Here is a 22,341-nt window from a genome sequence, read left to right as displayed (position 1 = left end):
CGACCCCGACGCCATTAGGTTTGCGAGGGCTAGGGAGTCTTTCATTTTCACGCCCTTCGTGGCCCTTTTCTTCCTTTGGCCGATATATTCATTTTTCGAAGTGTCGGATCCCTTCCATTTTTCCACTCTGATTAGTGTTATATAGAGGATGGTTGCCCAGTTGTACTTCCTCTTAAAACAATAATCACCACCACCACTTAAAACAATAATCACCACCACCACCATCAGGGATCGGTACTGAGTGTCACGCTATTCGCTCCCCCTGTGGGTGGGGGTGGTAGAATAACACCCACGGTATCCCCTGCCTGTCGTAAGAGCGACTAAAAGGGGCCCCAGGGGCTCTGAACTTTGGAGCGTGGGTTGGCAACCATGGGGCCCTCAGCTGAGTCCTGGCATTGCTTCCACTTACTTGTGCCAGGCTCCTCACTTTAATCTATCCTATCCGACCTCGCTTGGTCAACTCTTGTTCTTTTTCGACTCCGAGGCTATTAGGTTTGCGAGGGCTAGGGAGTCCTTCATTTTCACGCCCTTCGTGACCCTTGTCTTTCATTGACCGATATCTTCATTTTTCGAAGTGTCGGATCCCTTCCCTTTTATTCCTCTGATTAGTGTTATATAGAGGATGGTTGCCTAGTTGTACTTCCTCTTAAAACAATAATCACCACCACCTCAGCTGAGTCCTGGCATTGCTTCCACTTACTTGTGCCAGTCTCCTCACTTTCATCTATCCTATCTGACCTCCCTTGGTCAACTCTTGTTATTTTCTGACCCCGACGCTATTAGGTTTGCGAGGGCTAGGGAGTCTTTCATTTTCATGCCCTTCGTGGCCCTTGCCTTCCTTTGGCCGATATCTTCATTCTTCGAAGTGTCGGATCCCTTGCATTATTTCCCTCTGATTAGTGTTAAATAGAGGATGGTTGCCTAGTTATACTTCCTCTTAAAACAATAATCACCACTACCACCTCTCCTCACTTTCATGTATCCTTTCCGACCTCTCCTGGTCAACTCTTGTTCTTTTCCGACCCCGACGCTATTAGGTTTGCGAGGGCTAGGGAGTCTTTCATTTCCACGCCCTTCGTGGCCTTTGTCTTCCTTTGGCCGATCCCTTCATATTTCGAAGTGTCGGACCCCTTCTTTTTTTTCTCTCTAATTAGTGTTATACAGATAATGGTTGTCCAGTTGTACTTCCTTTTAAAACAATAATCACCACCACCACCACCACCACCACCACCACCACCTGTGTGCGTCAACTGCCCGGGTACACATGCTCCAATCTCCAAGGAGTGCCCCATATTCAAGAGGGAGAAGAAGATCCAGGGGTTAAAAACGCTGGATAAGCTATCTTATCCAGACGCCCGGAGTAAAGTCAAGTCCATGGCTGCTCCGGAGTTCTCCATCTCCTTTGCTGAAAATTCGCAAACGTGCGGATCCCTCCACAGAGTTTTGTACAGAACACCTGTTTGGGAAAGGGGGGGCAAGATGGTGACACGGGGCAAGACGGGGTGGGGGTTTCCTTGTCTTCATGGTGCTGCCACTGGCCTGAAAATGGAAATAGCTTGAATGGCAGATGCAGGTTACATAGTTTGTACGTCTTCTAGTCAGTGTGAGCTGTCTGGATGCTTGGAGTGGCCTTTTTACTGTTTCTCACCCCTGTGATCTTATACATATGTATCCTTTGGACTTTGATGAGGTAAGCTGGAATTGCAATACATTCGTTCTTGAACACTATCCATTAGACTGTACCTTAATGTATATATATTGAGCTCGTGGAGGTAATTCATAAATAAATGAAGATATTTTTATTCCGTTAGTCTCAGTATAACAATTGGGGCAAGATGGGGACGTCCCCGTCTTGCCCCAGTCCCCATCTTTCCCTAGTCCCCATCTTGCCCCAGTCCTAATCTTGCCCTTTAGGATGAATAGTATTTCCCCTATAGTTACTTATATAATTTCTAGTTATATTTCATTTTTATAAATTATGCCCCCTGGTATAGGCCAAGGGACCAAATACTGAGTGCAAAGGGTAGTGGATTTCTCAATCAGTCATTACTAGGGCCCGGATTTTTAAAAAATGCATATGCGCATATGCAATTGCATATTTTGACATATTTTGAGGGTTAGTGCATATTCTAGACGTAACAGCATATTCCGGTATATAATGTCTGAATTTAAGGATAATTACAAGAACTACTAAAATAAATCTGTTTTATACATCCCTAGCTAGTTGGCTATTTTATGTGCATCCCTCGCTAGTTGGTATTTTCGACTGTCTGTGTAACGGCACTTTACTTTCACAACTGACAATGGCAACAGATAGCTTAGGTGTGGGTAGGCAGGCTGGACTTTCCCTGAATTCCTTTCTCTACCACAGCAGATAATAATCTCAGGGGGCTGGGCACTTGGTCAGGACAGAAGTATCTTCAGTTCACTAGTTACGTTCCATTTTAGTGCCCTGCATCTCATTTCTAAAAGTGTTAGTTTTTAAAAAATGCCTAAGGAAAAGAGCAGCAGAAGAGATTTACTAAATCAGTGGGTGTTGGGTAATAGGGACTATTCAACAGATGGTGTCATCGTGTACTGTCAAGTTTCCTCAAAGGAAGTGAAATGTGAAAAGAAATTTCAGCTTGAACAGCATTCAAAAACTGCACATATTAAAGCAAAGGAGGAGAAGAACAGCACACCACAACAACTACTTTTTACACAGGTAAAGCCCAAGTCCTGTAGTCTTAATACATTTTCAAATGATCTTAGTAGGGCTTTCGTATGCAGCAACATTCCATGGAATAAATTAAACAATCCAGTTCTGCGATCATTTCTCGAGAAATATTGCGTAAATCAAAAAATCCCAGATGAATCAACTCTTAGGAAAAATTACCTACCTCCGCTATATGAATCTACCCTGGAATTGATCCGTTCTGATATCGGAAGGAACTGTGTCTGGATATCGGTGGATGAGACAACGGATTGTGTGGCCGTTACATAGCAAATTTCGTGGTTGGTAAATTACATCCAGACGTTCCCGGTAAACCACATCTTCTTGCTTGTAAAGTACTAGAGAAAACCAACCATAGCACAATAGCAAGATTTGTAAATGATTCTCTGCGACTATTGTGGCCATCTGAAATTGAGACTAATTGTTGTAAAGTGCTTGTACTACTCACAGATGCAGCTTCGTATATGTTGAAAGCAGCAAAGGCCCTCCAAGTATTTTATCCAAAACTCATACACGTAACCTGTTTAGCGCACGGATTACACCGCATTGCAGAAGAAATACGCGCAGTTTCCATCTGTTAACAATTTAATTGGATGTGGGAAGAAACCGTTTCTGAAAGCACCAGCTCGTGTCCAGTTCTACAAAGATTGTCTACCTGAAGTTCCTTTGCCACTTGAACCTGACCTGACTAGGTGGGGGACATGGTTATCTGCAGTATCATTTTATCAGGAACATTTTAATGAAGTGAAAGAAGTGGTTACAAAACATGAAGATGAACATATTGCGTGTGTCCGTGATGCAAAAGGTGTGTTTGAAACCGCTACTGTTTATTAAGATGTGAATTTCATTCATGCACATTTTTCTAAACTTCCAAAAGCCATTGAGAGCTTAGAATCTTCCGGTACTCCCCTCCATGAATCACTTGATCTCGTTGAAAAAGCTGCATCTCCGTTGAATTACGCTCCAGGCGAAATTGGAGAGAAGATTAAATGCAAGTTAGAAAAGGTGTTGAATTCGAACCCAGGACTGAAGAAGATTAAGTTAATTAGTCAATACTTGAGTGGAACTAGGGTATCCTTGCCAGATGTATGCTCCGAAACGTTGGTGCCCATGTATAAGTACTGTCCAATTACGTCAGTTGATGTAGAACGATCATTTTCAGCCTATAAACTCATTTTGACGGACAACAGGCATAGTTTGTCTCCAGAAAACATTGAAAGACTACTAGTTACTTATTGTGATGCTTCTTTTTGCAATAAATGATACCTGTAAATAGGTAAGTGAATAAAATTGAATGTTTTTAAGAGCATATTTCCTTATTTTCCGTGCATATATTGTAACTTTTTAGTGCATATTTGCATGCATATTTTCAGGTTTTTTAGTGCATATAAATCCGGGCCCTAGTCATTACCGACAGCAGTGACTACGCTGGCTAACGAACAGCGATAGCTGATGGAGCCAAGCTCTCTGCTGACTCGTTGGACGCGTGGGTTCGAGATTCACCGTCGGCCGTCCTTGAAATGATTTTCCGTGGTTTCCCATTTTCAACACCAGTCAAATGCTGGGACAGTACCGTCTGACAGTCCACGGCCTCTTCCTTCGACACCTTTGCCCAGTTTCATTCATCTTCAACCATTCCATCTCTCATCCTGACCCCCCCCTGTAGGTGGGGGCGGTAGAATAACACCCACGGTATCCCCTGCCTGTCGTAAGAGGCGACTAAAAGGGGCCCCAGGGGCTCTGAACTTTGGAGCGTGGGTTGGCGACCACGGGGCCCACAGCTGAGTCCTGGCATTGCTTCCACTTACTTGTGCCAGGCTCCTCACTTTCATCTATCCTATCCGACCTATCTTGGTCAACCCTTGTTCTTTTCCGACCCCGACGCTATTAGGTTTGCGAGGGCTAGGGAGTCTTTCATTTTCACGCCCTTCGTGGCTCTTATCTTTCTTTGGCCGATACCTTCATTTTTCGAAGTGTCGGATCCCTTCCATTTTTTCTCTCTGATTAGCGTTATATAGAGGATGGTTGCCTAGTTGTACTTCCTCTTAAAACAATAATCACCACCACCTTGAAATGATTTTCCGTGGTTTCCTATTTTCAACACCAGTCAAATGCTGGGACAGTACCGTCTGACAGTCCACGGCCTCTTCCTTCGACACCTTTGCCCAGTTTCATTCATCTTCAACCATTCCATCTCTCATCCTGACCCCCCCCCCTGTGGGTGGGGGCGGTAGAATAACACCCACGGTATCCCCTGCCTGTCGTAAGAGGCGACTAAAAGGGGCCCCAGGGGCTCTGAACTTTGGAGCGTGGGTTGGCGACCACGGGGCCCTTAGCTGAGTTCTGGCATGGCTTCCACTTACTTGTGCCGGGCTCCTCACTTTCATCTATCCTATCCGACCTCCCTTGGTCAACTCTTGTTCTTTTTGGACCCAACGGTATTACGTATAGAGGCCTAGAGAGTCTTAAATTTTCATGCCCTTCGTGGCCCTTGTCTTTCCTTGGCCGATACCTTCATTTTTCGAAGTGTCGGACACCTTAAATTTCTCTCTCTCTGATTAGTGTTATATAGAGGATGGTTGCCTAGTTGTACTTCCTCTTAAAACAATAATCACCACCACCACCTCTCATCCTGACGCGCAGGTCGCCCACGGGGGTCGACTTTAAAGACCTGCACACGGCTTCGCAGGAGGTCACACGAAAAAATAGGTCATTTAAAAATCCATACATTTTTATTAAACAATTAATTTAAATTGTATTCTTGCTCATTATGCCATCTACGAGCCTTATGATGGTTTATTATGGTGCAATACTGTTCGTTGATATTAGTAATTCAAGGTTATGGGAGTAGATTCAAATTTTAGTATAATTTTTACTGAAGAATGCAAGTTTCCAGGCCAGTGGCAGCACCATGGAGACAAAGAAACCTCCACCCCGTCTTGCCCCACATTGGTAGTATGCAAGATTTTTTGTGTATGGAGATTTTGTGTTTAACTTTTCAAAAACTATTTTAGTGCACTATGAGAAACAGATAGTGACGCAACAAAATGGAACTATATATGAACATATTATCAACATGTATAACGCACCTGAACTACTTTTTCCTTAGCGTCCCCATCTTGCCCCCCCCCCCCCCCCCCGCCCAACAGAAAATGCATTGAAAAGTCAAAGCCAGCATCAAAATTCAATAAGTAAAGAAACTGGATTTTCAGATTGTGAAGCACCGAAAAGAGCATTACTGTCGACGTTGCCTGGGAGGGGCCCTTCCCAAAGCCGTTCGGCTGGGAAGTCCTCCCCCAACAGGGCGCGAGGAAAGACTTCCACAAATATTGCTGGAAAGTCCAGCCCTCCTTGCGATGCCCAGATCATAAAGGAGGAGAAGGTGAAGCCACAGAGGCCCCAGGGGCTCTCCCCCAGGGGCTCTGAACTTTGGAGCGTGGGTTGGCGACCACGGGGCCCTCAGCTGAGTCCTGGCATTCCTTCCACTTACTTGTGCCAGGCTCCTCACTTTCATCTATCCTATCCGATCTCTCTTGGTCAACTCTTGTTCTTTTCCGACACCGACGCTATTAGGTTTGCGAGGGCTAGGGAGTCTTTCATTTTCACTCCCTTCGTGGCCCTTGTCTTCCTTTGGCCGATATCTTCATTCTTCGAAGTGTCGGATCCCTTCCATTCTTTTCCTCTGATTAGTGTTATATAGAGAATGGTTGCCTAGTTGTACTTCCTCTTAAAACAATAATCATCACCACCACCATGAAGCCACAGAGCTCCCTTAAAAAAATTGAGCAGTCTCCTCCAACTCAGTCGGGATCAACTGCAGCCCCAAGAAATCCGGCAAGCCTTCTGCCGGCTCTCCTCCTAAAAAGAGAGAAACAGTCGGCAAGTGAGGGAGGCCCCGACGCCCTCTTGTTCGATCACTTTCTGGAGAACCTAGTTCTCCCAGGAAGAAGGCCCACTGTTCCCGAACAGTGAGATCACCGTACGCGGAGCGTCCAGTCACCGTGTCTCCTTCTTCTGAGGAGACAATGGAGACTAAGCCACTCATTGTCGTGGATGGTGATTGTGACAATAACGGAACCGACAAAGACGGTGGAGTAACCTGGCAGGTACCCCCCTGTGCATGGGGGCGGTAGGATAACACCCACGCTACACTCTGCCTGTCGTAACAGGCGACTAAAAGAGGCCCCAGGAGCACTGAACTTTGGAGCGTGATTTGGCGACAATGGGGCTTTTAGCTGAGTCCTGATCTTCCTTCCACTTACTTGTGTCAGGCCCCTCAATTTCAACCACCCTATCCGATCTCACTTGGTCTACTCTTGTTCTTTTCCGACCCCGACGCTATTAGGTTTGCGAGGGCTAGGGAGTCTTTCACTTTCACGCTATTCGTGGCCCTTGTCTTTCTTTGGCCGATACGTTCATTTTTCGAAGTATCGGACCCCTTCCTGTTTTCCTCTCTGATTAGTGTTAAATAGAGGATGGTTGCCTAGTTGTACTTCCTCTTAAAACAATAATCACCACCACCACCACCTTCCATTTTTTCCTCTGATTAGTCTTATATAGAGGATGGTTGCCCAGTTGTACCTCCTCTTAAAACAATAATCATCACCACCACTTCTATGGAGTACATTACCTGTCTCGTTTCATACTTGAATATTCTTGTTATAAAATTGGTTGACGACCATCTTTTCAAATCCCTAAACGTAAAGGACCATCCATATTGAGCAAAGTGTACAGATATGACAAGAGAACATACTTCCTCGACATGTGACAGGCAACTTAATGAACGAGGAGCAGACTCGTAATGATATTTGTTGGGGCTTGACGGGAAATATGCGTCACGTACGGGCATCGTGACGCCACAAGCGTCGCTCGTGCTCGGCCGTCGGGTCGCCTTGCTTAAGTGAGGACGCTGAGGTGACGGATGACTGCTGTCCGCAGTGTGAAATGTCACAGCTCAGCTTCGCATACCTTCACACAGGCCACATTTTACATTCATGACTTTCAGTCTTACAATAGGACGCGGAAACCTATCGGAAACCGATGTGCGCCACGTCACTGGACTGTGTGAGTGCTCTAAAGTAATTTGGAACAGCTCAGCCTTTTAGTTGGACTAAACTACAGGGTACCTTGGACATAGCCACCCGTGTGCTATCTATTTCACTCCATACTGACAGACGATGTAACATTCGTGTCATTAGAATACCTATCAATGTTGAACACATTGAATACGTCAGTCGCTATCTTCCCCCTGCGGGTGGGGGCGGTAGAATAACACCCACGGTATCCCCTGCCTGTCGTAAGAGGCGACTAAAAGGGGCCCCAGGGGTTCTGAACTTTAGAGCGTGGATTGGCGACCACGGGGCCCTCAGCTGAGTCCTTCCCCCTGTGGGTGGGGGCGGTAGAATAACACCCACGGTATCCCCTGCCTGTCGTAAGAGGCGACTAAAAGGGGCCCCAGGGGCTCTGAACTTTGGAGCGTGGGTTGGCGACCACGGGGCCCTCAGCTGAGTCCTGGCATTGCTTCCACTTACTTGTGCCAGGCTCCTCACTTTCATCTATCCTGTCCGACCTCCCTTGGTCAACTCTTGTTCTTTTCCGACCCCGACGCTATTAGGTTTGCAAGGGCTAGGGAGTCTTTCATCTTCACGCCCTTCGTGGCCCTTGTCTTCCTTGGGCCGATATCTTCATTTTTCGAAGTGTCGGACCCCTTCCATTTTTCCCTCTGATTAGTATTATATAGAGGATGGTTGCCTAGTTGTACTTCCTCTTAAAACAATAATCACCACCACCACCACCACCCATTGAGCGGTAATAGATTTAGCCTGGCTCGATGAATGAATCTCCAATCTGAAAATCTGGTATACAGACTGGTTCTCAAGAAGTGTGAGCTTGAAGAATCAGCGGCTACACAATCAATAACTTTTCCTTGGTTGGGCAGATTGATCAGTCTATTAAGGTGCTTGGACTGGAGGTTTATTCTGAGAGTCTTCAGCACCTTATGACGATCGTTTCTGTACAAGGTTTTCTCATTAATTGTAATAGATGGCATAAAATCTTCCATTTTCCAAGTTGTCTGGTTTCTAGCCGATGCCTTGCGAGCTTGAGTCCAGACAGATTGTAATGGATTAGAGTTCCGTCTGAACTCGCCCTCGTTATGGCCATTAAGATACGCCGCAATGTCCTCTTGGTCAGCTGGTCTACCAATCCTCTTCTGAACCAAGGTCTTCAGGTCCTCTAAAGCAAGCTCAGCGGTGCATAAATCAGTAGAAGTAAGGAGCTTGAACGCATTGTCAATCAGATGGAAATCAGAGTCACTCTCAGCGACAGGCAAACCAACACAACCAGAAATAGCTGGACCATAAATGTAGTCATTACTGGCTTCTTGAGGAAGGTAAAGAGTCTTCTTAACTTCAGCCTTAATGATGTTATCCAGTTTAGACCACTCACCCTTATGGTGTTGGGCGTTCCTCATGATAAACTGAAGAGATGGGTAGAAAAAAGCCTTCAAGGCATCGATCCTTTGCCAAGGAGCCAGCTTGGAGTGCAGGATCTTCTGAGCAGTAGAAATTAGATCAGCTAGTTCCTTGGTGTTGGAAGAGATGTGAAATCCAACAGGCTTCCCCAGAAATTTCTCAAATTCTCCATCATTTAAAGCCTTTAGTTCTTCATTTCCAATTCTAAATATGGAGTTCCTAGTGCCAACTGGGGTTACAACAGACAGATGAAGACTGAAAGATTAGTGTTATATAGAGGATGGTTGCGTAGTTGTACTTCCTCTTAAAACGATAATCACCACCACCACCTCTCATTTCCTCCTCCCCTTCTGGGTGCTTTATTTCTTTCATGCAGCGAAATTTATATGGTGGGGAAAGGCCTGTTCACTGTCCTCAAATGTCCGCATATAAAACATCCCATATAATGCTTTTGATTTAACCAAAAAAGAATTAAAACTGATCAGTAGATCACTCTAACTGAGTACTGATAGTCCTGTTATCTGGTAATGAAAAGCACAAAACTCAGGCGTCATTAACGGCACGAGCATAATGTCCGTTATTGTTATCGTACTTTTAGTGTTCAAGCAAATCTTCCCCCTGTGGGTGGGGGCGGTAGAATAACACCCACGGTATCCCCTGCCTGTCGTAAGAGGCGACTAAAAGGGGCCCCAGGGGCTCTGAACTTTAGAGCGTGGGTTGGCGACCACGGGGCCCTTAGCTGAGTCCTGGCATTGCTTCCACTTACTTATGTCAGGCTCCTCACTTTCATCTATCCTATCCGACATCGCTTGGTCAACTCTTGTTCTTTTCCGACCCCGACGCTATTAGGTTTGCGAGGGCTAGGGAGTCTTTCATTTTCACGCCCTTCGTGGCCCTTGTCTTCCTTTGGCCGATACCTTCATTTTTCGAAGTGTCGGACCCCTTCCATTGTTTCTCTCTGATTAGTGTTATATAGAGGATGGTTGCCCAGTTGTACTTCCTCTTAAAACAATAATCACCACCACCACCTCAAGCAAATCTAATCAAGCCTCATCGCCTTCCCTGAATCTTATCTAGTTCACTGTTTATTCAATTACATTCATAGAATACCACCTAAAAGCTAACAATTCACTTCTAGGACCAAACGAAATAATTTACGTTCTTAGAACCACCTTCAACCAGTGGCGGCTCGTGATGATAGAAATGGGTGGGGCACATTCAACATATTAGGAACACTAGGAATCAATTAAATCAATTAGATTAATCTTAAATTAATCCGCCATTGAATATATTATTCATTGTAGAATTCCTCTGTATGAGCCTTTGGCTCGTTGGAATTATTGAAATAAATATGTAACTATCATCTATCTTCTTATTTCTTGTATATGAAACTGCGCTTGTAGGTTCTATTTTTATCTTTGAACGATTTATGCTAAGCTCTGGTCTTGGTCGGCCCATTTATTTAGCTAATAATCTGTTTTCGTAATTAAGAGATTTTGTTTGTAAGTAGCTCACTTGATTCATTTTAAAAGCACTTATGCTCGCACAGGAATACACTCAGATACATCACACTAATCTTCACACACTTTTCAGACTTACAATGAACATCGACACCGATGGACACGATTAATCTAACAGACGAACAAGGTAAGCACAGGTTTGCTTTTGCGCGCGTTAATAATACATATGCCGACACAAGAAAGTGTAGCTGGGTGCTATCTAGTAGGATGTAGGAGAAGTAAGTTCAAAATACGAACTAGCGCTGAAGTGTCACGTCGTAGAAATACTGTGACCGGGTCAATGGAATTTGCCATTACCCCCTTCAACCCTCACAGCTTTCAGAATGATGGGATGATGTTCAGGTATATGAAAGAGTCGGTCCCATCCGGGATTAGACCTTTACTATGTTGCCTAGTTTAGTCCAGGGCTGCTAGAACAAGAACAACCGTGGTGAATCATAGTCTCTTGAACTCACTGAAGGTGGTCGTGACAGTAATCGTGAATAATGTTGTTCTGATTTTTATAATAGTTTTTATCGGTGGAGGGGCACGTGACCATGTGTCCTAAAGGCAGAACCGCGCCTGCCTTCAACCAAAATTATATTTATATTTTATATATATTGAGCTATAATAGCGAACATTTAACTAAGTAACTTTAAAAACAATTGTATAACCAATAAGTATCCTAAAGGAATCTTACACAGGAGTAGATATTGCACCTTTCCTGCGTCCAGGGTGGGTCGCCAAAGAAATCCAGGCCAGCGTACTCTCAGGGTGCGACGATTAATTCTTTTTACGTGAGTTCCGAGAAAGATGAGAAGAAATTCTCGACGAGTGCCTTACCTGCCGGTAGTAATGATGTACGTCTCCATCCTACGAATCGTTGGTTTCCGCAAGAATATATAATTTATATTACTCCTTAATTCTAAATATGTATATTCAAAATGCTTAAGCTAATTTATGAATCCCAATATACCTTAATCATAATCATTTATTCAAATTCTTAGAATTGAGAAAAGAAAATGAAATGTAAAGAAAATTATTATCTCATACTAAATTTTTTAAACCTTATGTAGTAAATATGAATGTTGATCAAACACATTGCACCAGGAAAAGTTGACTTTAAAGAGCATGGGGTCTCTCTGAGGGGTACCTAGTTCTTAGGAGATGGTACAGAGAGGGAGGGTCGCAAGGTGAAATAATAGATATTATATCTTTCATTCCTTTATTCAATCTCTAGAGGTCAGCCTATTATATCGCCGAATCATAAATATTTACTTAAACATATTTCCCAATTTCAACAACAGAATATCGAAAAATCAAGTTGATCAAGTAATATTCAACAGAATAATGTCTTTCTCAATCAGTTATGCCCATCATAAGTTACATGACATAAATTAATAATAAAGAATGTTGTAAGTAAATAAGAAATCATAGTCTTTTCTATTGGCATTTGCGATTTCAGATTACGCTTTCTACATAAATTGAATAAAGTAAATTTGTTAATTCCTTCTTGTGAACACATCAAACTCAAATATGAAACACTTGAAATTAAGTATGATCCTCTAATATAACGTTCTGAGTATCGTCCTATTTTTTTTTTGTAAATTATTGTATACTTTACGTAAATACTGTAAATCGAGAGTTTATGATACACTTCCACTATGAATGAAGCACTCAAATGATATTTTTAAGTTCCAATAAATGAGAATATACGACGAGGGCACACTGTTATTTGAAAGTCTGTCTTTACCTTAAGAGTTGTAAAGCGTTAATTTTCCAAGCTTATGAAATGTTAAGTAAGTGAGCTATTAATGTTCTTTATCAGTAAGTTACGTTCAAAGTCAGAATTATATTACTCCCTCTAGGGACACCATGATCTTGAAGTCGGTGTGGGGGCTTGTGTGATGGTTGATACCGAGGGCTGTGCCAGCTCACGGTTACCCATGCTGGATAGGCCTTGGTGTAGGGCCAGACTAACAAGGTGTCACACGAGTTGCTTGAGAGGTGTCTGTGCTCTTTATTCTTCATCACTATTTCTACCCTTCTATTCTTACCATCTTTAATTTCATTCCTCTTCCTGTCTGGCCACCATCTCTGCCTCGGGTAGATTAGGTTAGACATTAAAAAAATAGGTTAGTGCAGAGGTTTTATCCTCCCCCAATCACAAGTTTCGGGTCGTGGCGAGGTGATGCATGGCTATGCCCCAGGGGCTCTGAACTATGGCCCCCTGTGGGTGGGGGCGGTAGAATAACACCCACGGTATCCCCTGCCTGTCGTAAGAGGCGACTAAAAGGGGCCCCAGGGGCTCTGAACTTTGGAGCGTGGGTTGGCGTCCACGGGGCCTTCAGCTGAGTCCTGGCATTGCTTCCACTTACTTGTGCCAGGCTCCTCACTTTCATCTATCCTATCCGACCTCCCTTGGTCAACTCTTGTTCTTTTCCGACCCCGACGCTATTAGGTTTGCGAGGGCTAGGGAGTCCTTCATTTTCACGCCCTTCGTGGCCCTTGTCTTCCTTTGACCGATATCTTCATTTTTCGAAGTGTCGGATCCCTTCCATTTTTCCCTCTGATTAGTGTTATATAGAGGATGGTTGCCCAGTTGTACTTCCTCTTAAAACAATAATCACCACCACCACCACCCGACGCTATTAGGTTTGCGAGGGCTAGGGAGTCTTTCATTTTCACGCCCTTCATGGCTCTTGTCTTTCTTTGACCGATATCTTCATATTTCGAAGTGTCGGATCCCTTCTATTTTTCCCTCTGATTAGTGTTTAATAGAGGATGGTTGCCTAGTTGTACTTCCTCTTAAAACAACAATCACCACCACCACCATCTGAACTATGGAGCGTGGGTTGGCGACCACGGGGCCCTCAGCTGAGTCCTGGCATAGTTTCCACTTACTTGTGCCAGGCTCCTCACTTTCATCTATCCTATCCGACCTCCCTTGGTCAACTCTTGTTCTTTTCTGACCCCGACGCTATTAGGTTTGCGAGGGCTAGGGAGTCTTTCATTTTCATGCCCTTCGCGGCCCTTGACTTCCTTTGGTTGATACCTTCATTTTTCGAAGTGTCGGACCCCTTCCATTTTTCCCTCTGATTAGTGTTATATAGAGGATGGTTGCCTAGTTGTACTTCATCTTAAAACAATAATCACCACCACCACCACTGATGCATGGCTACTGGGTGAGTAGTTCCTAGCGACACCCTCCAGATACCGGGCGCCCCCTGGAGTATATAGCCTTGCCTCCGGTAAATCTCCTTGGCTCTGCCAGAGGTCGACCTCATACTTCCGTGAGTACTCGTGGGACCAAGAAACGAAACCCCTCTCTTTTATTTCAATAAATTCAAAGGGTGACACCCTTCAAAATACGGCGTCAAAAATAGACAAGAAACGCAAGCGGTACACTCCAGTTCCAGTAGATAATGTAAGTGACGAACGTCTTCCTCGATTCCTGGTTGCTTCCAGGGTCGATGGTAAGAGTTTTATTTATGAATGTCCCTTGATGATCAGCAATTCCATTGAAGAAATTGTTGCTGGTGAACCCCCTGTGGGTGGGGGCGGTAGAATAACACCCAAGGTATCCCCTGCCTGTCGTAAGAGGCGAGTAAATGTGGTGTAACCGACGTGAAGAGGTTGAAGAGGCGTGTGCGTGATAAGCTACTCGATACGGGTGCTTTCATCCTTACCTTCGACGCCGAGACCATACCGGAACGGATGAAAGTGGCAATGTATCGCTTGACTGTTCGTCAATATATTCCGGCACCAGTGAGGTGCTACAACTGTCAAAAGTTTGGGCACACCTCATTGCGATGTACAGGTTCGACGACCTCCAAAAGGTGTGGGAAGTGCGAGCATGCTGGGGTTGAATGCACACCACCACCTGTGTGCGTCAACTGCCCGGGTGCGCAAGTGACCCACATTCAAGCAGGAGAAGAAGATCCAGGAGATAAAAACGCTGGATAAGCTATCTTATCCAGACGCCCGGAGGAAGTTGAAATCCATGGCAGCTCCGGAGTTCTCCATCTCCTTTGCTGAAAAGGTCGCAAACGTGCGGATCACTCCACAGAGTTTTATACAGAACAGCAGTATTGAAAACGCATCAATAAGTCAAAGCCAGCAACAAAAGAAATTCGCTAAGGAAACTGGAGTTTTAACAGCTGAAGGAACGAAAAGTGCGTTATTGCCGACGTTGCCCGGGAAGGCTGTTTCCCAGGAATTTGCCCCACTGGCTCTGAACTTTGGACCCCCTGTGGGTGGGGGGCGGTAGAATAACACCCACGGTATCCCCTGCCTGTCGTAAGAGGCGACTAAAAGGGGCCCCAGGGGCTCTGAACTTTGGAGCGTGGGTTGGCGACCACGGGGCCCTTAGCTGAGTCTTGGCATTGCTTCCACTTACTTGTGCCAGGCTCCTCACTTTCATCTATCCTATCCGACCTCCCTTGGTCAACCCTTGTTCTTTTCCGACCCCGAAGCTATTAGGTTTGCGAGGGCTAGGGAGTCTTTCATTTTCACGCCCTTCGTGGCCCTTGTCTTTCTTTGGCCGATACCTTCATTTTTCGAAGTGTCGGACCCCTTCCATTTTTTCTCTCTGATTAGCGTTATATAGAGGATGGTTGCCTAGTTGTACTTCCTCTTAAAACAATAATCACCACCACCACCTCTGAACTTTGGAGCGTGGGTTGGCGACCACGGGGCCCTTAGCTGAGTCCTGGCATTTCTTCCACTTACTTGTGCCAGGCTCCTCATTTTCATCTATCTTATTTGACTTCCCTTGGTCAACTCTTGTTCTTTTCCGACCCCGACGCTATTAGGTTTGCGAGGGCTAGGGTGTCTTTCATTTTCACGCCCTTCGTGGCCCTTGTCTTTCTTTGGCCGATATCTTCATTTTTCGAAGTGTCGGATCCCTTCCTTTTTTCCCTCTAATTAGTGTTATATAGAGGATGGTTGCCTAGGTGTTCTTCCTCTTAAAACATTAATCACCACCACCACCACTTAACCGGCGTCTTGTGTGGGCCATGGAAAGGGAGGGCCTCTTGTCTAACTACCAGTGTGGTTTTCGCTCTCATCGGTCTGCCACTGATCATCTGGTCAGACTGGAGAGCGCCATTCAGGAGGCCTTTCTCCGGAAGGAACACCTAGTCGCCGTGTTTTTCGACCTGGAAAAAGCTTACCATACTACCTGGCGATATGGGATTCTCTCCACTCTACACCAGTGGGGATTTCGGGGAAATTTGCTTACGTTTATTGAGAACTTCATGTCCCTCCGTCTCTTTCGAGTCCGAGTAGGGAATGCATATTCTCAATATTACGTTCAGGAAAATGGAGTACCTCAGGGATCGGTACTGAGTGTCACGCTGTTCGCAATCGCCATCAACGGCATAGTTGCCGCTGCTGGGCCCGCAGTCGTTCCATCGCTGTATGTAGACGACTTAGCTCTACATTACAGCTTCGGAAGGGTGGCGTTTGCAGAGAGACAGCTACAGCAAGCTATTAACCGAGTCGACAGATGGGCCCTGCAACATGAACCCCTGTGGGTGGGGGCGGCAGAATAACACTAACGGTATCCCCTGCCTGTCGTAAGAGGCGACTAAAAGGGGCCCCATGTGCTCTGAACTTTGGAGCGTGGGTTGGCGAACACGCGGCCCTCAGCTGAGCCCTGGCATTGCTTCCACTTACTTGTGCCAGGCTCCTCACTTTCATCTGTCCTATCCGACCTCCCTTGGTCAACTCTTGTTCTTTTCCGACCCCGACGCTATTAGGTTTGCGAGGGCTAGGGAGTCTTTCATTTTCACGCCCTTCGTGGCCCTTGCCTTTCTTTGGCCGATACCTTCATTTTTCGAAGTGTTGGGCCCCTTCTATATTTTCCCTCTGATTAGTGTTAAATAGAGGATGGTTGCCTAGTTGTACTTCCTCTTAAAATAATGATCACCACCACCACCACCACGATCTCCCTTGGTCAACACTTGTTCTTTTCCGACCCCGACGCTATTAGGTTTTCGAGGGCTAGGGAGTCTTTCATTTTCACGCCCTTCGTGGCCCTTGTCTTCCTTTGGCCGACATCTTCATTTTTCGAAGTGTCGGACCCCTTCCATTTTTCCCTCTGATTAGTGTTATATATAGGATGGTTGCCTAGTTGTACTTCCTCTTAAAGCAATAATCACCACCACCACCTGCAACATGGTTTTCGATTTTCAGCAGCGAAAACCTGAGTTGTACACTTCTGTCGACGTCGGCCTGTGCATCCCGAACCAGAGCTCCGCTTGCGAAACTGTGTCTTACAGTGGTTGACACCTGCAGATTCCTGGGTCTCCATTTTGATAAGAGACTTACGTGGCAGCCCCACATCCGTCAGTTAAAGGTTGCCTGCATGAAGAGACTTAACATGCTTACGTTTCTCAGCGGCACTACGTGGGGGGCTGACCGTGCGGTACTGCTACGATTTTACACGGCTACGGTCCTCTCCCGAATTGACTATGGAAGTGCGGCTTATGGCTCAGCGTCAAAATCTACGCTGAGCCTTTTAGACAGTATTCACCATTATTGGAGTAAGGCTGGCAACGGGTCTTTCCGTACTAGCCCCATTCCCAGCCTGCTCGCTGAAGCGGGAGTTCCACCTTTACGGATAAGAAGGCAGCAGTTACTCCTAACGTACGCTGCCAAAATTCGTGAAATGCCGCTACATCCAAGCTATCAATGCATCTATCGCACCCAATACCACCAGCGGTGCCAAGACCGGCCGAATGCCACACGGCCGGTTGGGTTTCGGATTGATAGCTTGTGTCGTGATTTGAATATTGATATCGGTGGTTGTCTTGAACGAACTCTTAGCGAGGTACCTCGGTGGTTGGTTCCGCGACCGGATGTTCGTCTAGATCTGCTCCGTGGACCCAAGGTGAACACGGATTCCTCCGTTCATCGGAGGTATTTCCAGGATTTTGTTCACCAATATCCGGCCGCGAGACTTATCTTCACGGATGGTTCTAAAATCGGAGATTATGTTGGTTGCTCTTTCGTCATTGATGATATGAGTAAGAAGATCTCGCTCCCTAAAGTATGTAGCGCCGGGCTGAGTGGCTCAGACGGTTAAGGCGCTGGCCTTCTAACCCCAACTTGGCAGGTTCGATCCTGGCTCAGTCCGGTGGTATTTGAAGGTGCTCAAATACGACAGCCCCGTGTCGGTAGATTTACTGGCACGTAAAAGAACTCCTGCGGGACTAAATTCCGGCACCTCGGCGTCTCCGAAGACCTTAAAGAGTAGTTAGTGGGACGTAAAACAAATAACATTATTATTATTAAAGTATGTAGCGTGTATACTGCAGAGCTTTACGCCATCTTAGAGGCTCTGCAGTTTGCATTGCGTGGCGAAAGAAGCCACTTTCTGTTGTGTACCGATTCGTTAAGCTCTCTGCAGTGTATTGAAACCTGTTTCTCGCAACACCCACTGGTGCAGCAGATACATGACCTTCTAGCCAGGTTAAGCGATGCTAGCACCAGAATTACTTTCGCGTGGCTTCCAAGCCACGTTTTGATTGCGGGAAACGAACTTGCGGATGAAGCAGCAAAGGAAGCTGCACTTTTACCTCCAAGACCCATCAATGTACCTGCTAAGGATATTTGTTCTCAGCTACGTCGAACCATCTTGGCGTTCTGGGAATCGGAGTGGCTAGATATCCGAACTCCCAACAAGCTGAGAGCAATTAAGAAGACAACTACCGTGTGGCGGTCCTCTTTCCGACCTTCACGGAGAGAGGCCATAGTACTGTGCAGGCTGAGGATAGGTCATTTACGATCCACGCACTCTTATCTCCTAAAGAGGGAGGAACCCACAGTGTGTTCTTGTGGTGCCGAATTCACCGTGGCCCACATCCTCACAGAGTGCGCCGATCTGTCTGGCCTAAGACGGAGCCTCGGCCTGCAGGAAACACTCGAACGCATACTAGCCGATGACGCGACTACTGCTGATCTCGTCATCCGCTTTATGTGCGACAGTGGACTTATCAAGGGTATGTAAATTACAAGTGTACTGTTACTCAGGGAACGTACGTTCCTTTTGATACGTTAGTAATCCTTTTGGCCTAGTTTTATAATAATTTTGTGTTTTATTTTGTACTGCGTTTCCAAAATCCTTTGTTGAATAAATAATTTTGTTTTATATTTTAAATTTCTTTTCCACTTATTTGTTCAGAGAGGATGATTACCTCGTTGTACTTCCTCTTAAAACAAAAATCACCACCACCACCACCACGGTATCCCCTGCCTGTCGTAAGAGGCGACTAACATGGGCCTCAGGGGCTCTGAACTTTGGAGAGTGGGGTGGCGACCCCGGGGCCCTTAGCTGAGTCCTGGCATTGCTTCCACTTACTTGTGCCAGTCTTCTCACTTTCATCTATCCTATCCGGCCTCCCTTGGTCAACTCTTGTTCTTTTCCGACCCCGACGCTATTAGGTTTGCGAGGGCTAGGGATCTTTCATTTCCACGCCCTTCGTGGCCCTTGCCTTCCTTTGACCGATATCTTCATTTTTCGAAGTGTCGGATCCCTTCCATTTTCCCCTCTGATTAGTGTTATATAGAGGATGGTTGCCTAGTTGTACTTCCTCTTAAAAAATAATCACCACCACAACCTTGGTGAAGTAGATGAAATGAGGAAATTGCGGGATGGTAGCGTACTCATTAAGACCAGTACGCTGTACAGAGTAAAAAGTTATTGGAAGCCACAATGTTTGGATCAGTCCCAGTTAAGATTGAGAGCCACAAGTCCGTTAACTCCTGCAAAGGAGTTATCTTTCATAGGGACTTGATTAAGGCCTCCGATGATGATCTTATCCGGAGCCTTGCTCGTAGAGGTGTATCCGACGTTAAACGTCTTAAGAGGCGTGTCGGTGATAACCTCTACGACACGGGGGCTTTCATCTTAACATTCGATCTCGAGAAACTGCCCGGACGTATTAAAGTATCCATGTATACACTCACTGTTCGACCAAATTTTCCTTCAACTATGAGGTACTACAACAGCCAGCGTTTTGGCCACACCTCACCACGCTGCCAGGGATCAGCAATATGCGGGGCATGTGGAAAAGCGGCGCATGCCAGTGCGGACTGCACACCACCACCAGTGTGTGTTAATTGCACTGGGAGCACGCCCCTCGATCCAAGGAATGCCCTACATTTAAAAAGGAGAAAAAGATCCAGGAGATTAAGACTCTGGATAAACTTTCTTATCCAGAGGCACGGAAGAAGTATAAATCAATGGCTCCTCCGGAATTCTCCGTCTCCTTTGCAGAGAAGGCTTCTAGTGTACGCACAAATCCCGTACGTTTTGTACCCTCTGTCCCACCATCAACTCTGCAAACATCCAGTAATCAGCAAGTAAACATCAAACCACAGGTTAAACAGACAGCAAGTACGTCATTGCCGAAGACGACCGGGAAAAATACTTCCCAGACACATTCGGCTGGGAAGTCCTCCCCCACAAGGGCGGGGGAAAAACTTCCCCAATAAAGGATGGAAAATCACCTTCCAGCCATCCTTCAACTGGCCCGAAAATGGAGGAGAAAGGGAAGCCTAAATGCTCCCCTACACGTTTGGAGAAGAAACCATCTCCAACGAGCCTGGGGGTCCCAGGATCTCCAAAAAAGCCTGGCAAGTCATCTGCCAGTCCTCCTCCGAAGTGTTCGAAAACGGTGGGTAAGAGCGAGAGGCCCCGACGTCCTCTTGTTCGATCTCTTTCTAGAGAACCTAGTTCTCCCAGGAAGAAGGCCCACTGTCCCCGATCAATGAGATCACCGTCCGCAGAGGGGCCAGTCACCGCGCCTCCTCCTTCTGAGGAGACAATGGAGACTGAACCACTCATTGCCGTGGATGGTGACGACAATACTGACAACAACGGCGGAAAATGGCAGGTAGTTGACAAAAAGAAGGGCAAGCAATTGTCCTAATTTCGACTACCAATCCACACAATGGCACTATTGCAGTGGAACTGCAGTAGTTACCACTGTCGCCTAGCTGAGTTACGTCAACTGATATCCGTCTATGCGGCCTCCATAGTCTGTCTACAGGAATCTCGTTTGAGATCTGGACACGACACGACTATGAGAGGATATCGTCTTTATTCCAAAGACAGAGTAGCTGTGTATGGCGCGGCAACTGGGGGCGTTTGTACCCTAGTTCGCTCCGACATCTTCAGCGGAGAAGTACCGCTCCGTACTCAGCTAGATGCAGTTGCAGTTCGCACTCCGTTGCCAGTAATGACAACGGTCCCACTCTAGGGACACCATGACCTTGAAGTCGGTGTGGGGGCTTGTGTGCTTGTTGATCCCGAGGGCTGTGCCAACTCAGGGTTACCCATGCTGGATAGGCCTCGGTGTAGGGCCAGACTAACAAGGTGTCCCCCGAGTTGTTGAGAGGTGTCTGTGCTCTTTATTCTTCATCACTATTTCTACCCTTCTATTCTCACCATCTTTAATTTCATTCCTCTTCCTGTCTGGCCACTCTCTCTGCCTCGGATAGATTAGGTTAGATATTACAGAAAAAAAATTAAAAAATTAAAAAAATTAAATTTAAAAAAATAATTAGGTTAGCACGGAGGTTTTATCCTCCCCCAATCACAAGTTTCGGGTCGTGGCGAGGTGATGCATGGCTACTGGGTGAGTAGTTCCAAGCGACACCCTCCAGATACCGGGCGCCCTCTGGAGTATATAGCCTTGCCTCCGGTAAATCTCCTTGGCTCTGCCGGAGGTCGACGTCATATTTCCGTGAGTACTCGTGGGACCAAGAAACGGAACCTCTCTCTTTACTTTCTAATAATTAAAAGGGAGGCACCCTTCAAAAACTTCGTCCAAGATTGCCAAGAAACGCAAGCGGTATACTCCAGTTCCAGTGGATTATGTAAGTGACGAACGTCTTCCTCGATTCCTGGTTGCTTCCAGGGTCGATGGTAAGAGTTTTCTTGATGAATGTCCTTTTATGATCAGCAATTCCATCGAAGAAATTGTTGCTGGTGAAGTCGACGAGATGCGCAAGCTCCGCGATGGATCCGTACTTATTAAGACATCTACGGCTGAACAGTCCAGACGGCTACTTAAAGTCAAGTTATTCGGAAAGGTAGAGGTGAAAATCGAGAAGCACCAAACCCTTAACTCCTGCAAGGGAGTAATATTCCACAGGGATTTGGTTAAGTCTTCCGATGATACAATGATCCGGTACCTAGCACGTCGGGGCGTAACCGACGTGAAGAGGTTGAAGAGGCGTGTGGGTGATAAGCTACTCGATACGGGTGCTTTCATCCTTACCTTCGACGCTGAGGCCATACCTGAACGAATAAAGGTAGCAATGTATCGTCTGACTGTTCGTCCGTACATTCCGGCACCAATGAGGTGTTATAACTGTCAAAAGTTTGGCCACACCTCATTGCGATGTACAGGTTCGACGACCTGCAAAATGTGTGGGAAGTGCGAGCATGCTGGGGTTGAATGCACACCACCACCTGTGTGCGTCAACTGCCCGGGTACGCATGCTCCAATCTCCAAGGAGTGCCCCACATTCAAGCGGCAGAAGAAGATCCAGGAGATAAAAACGCTGGATAAGCTATCTTATCCAGACGCCCGGAGGAAGTTCAAGTCCATGGCTGCTCCGGAGTTCTCCATCTCATTCGCGG

Source organism: Anabrus simplex, chromosome 1 (assembly GCF_040414725.1).
Source record: "Anabrus simplex isolate iqAnaSimp1 chromosome 1, ASM4041472v1, whole genome shotgun sequence".
Taxonomy (NCBI): domain Eukaryota; kingdom Metazoa; phylum Arthropoda; class Insecta; order Orthoptera; family Tettigoniidae; genus Anabrus; species Anabrus simplex.
This window is presented reverse-complemented; position numbering follows the sequence as displayed.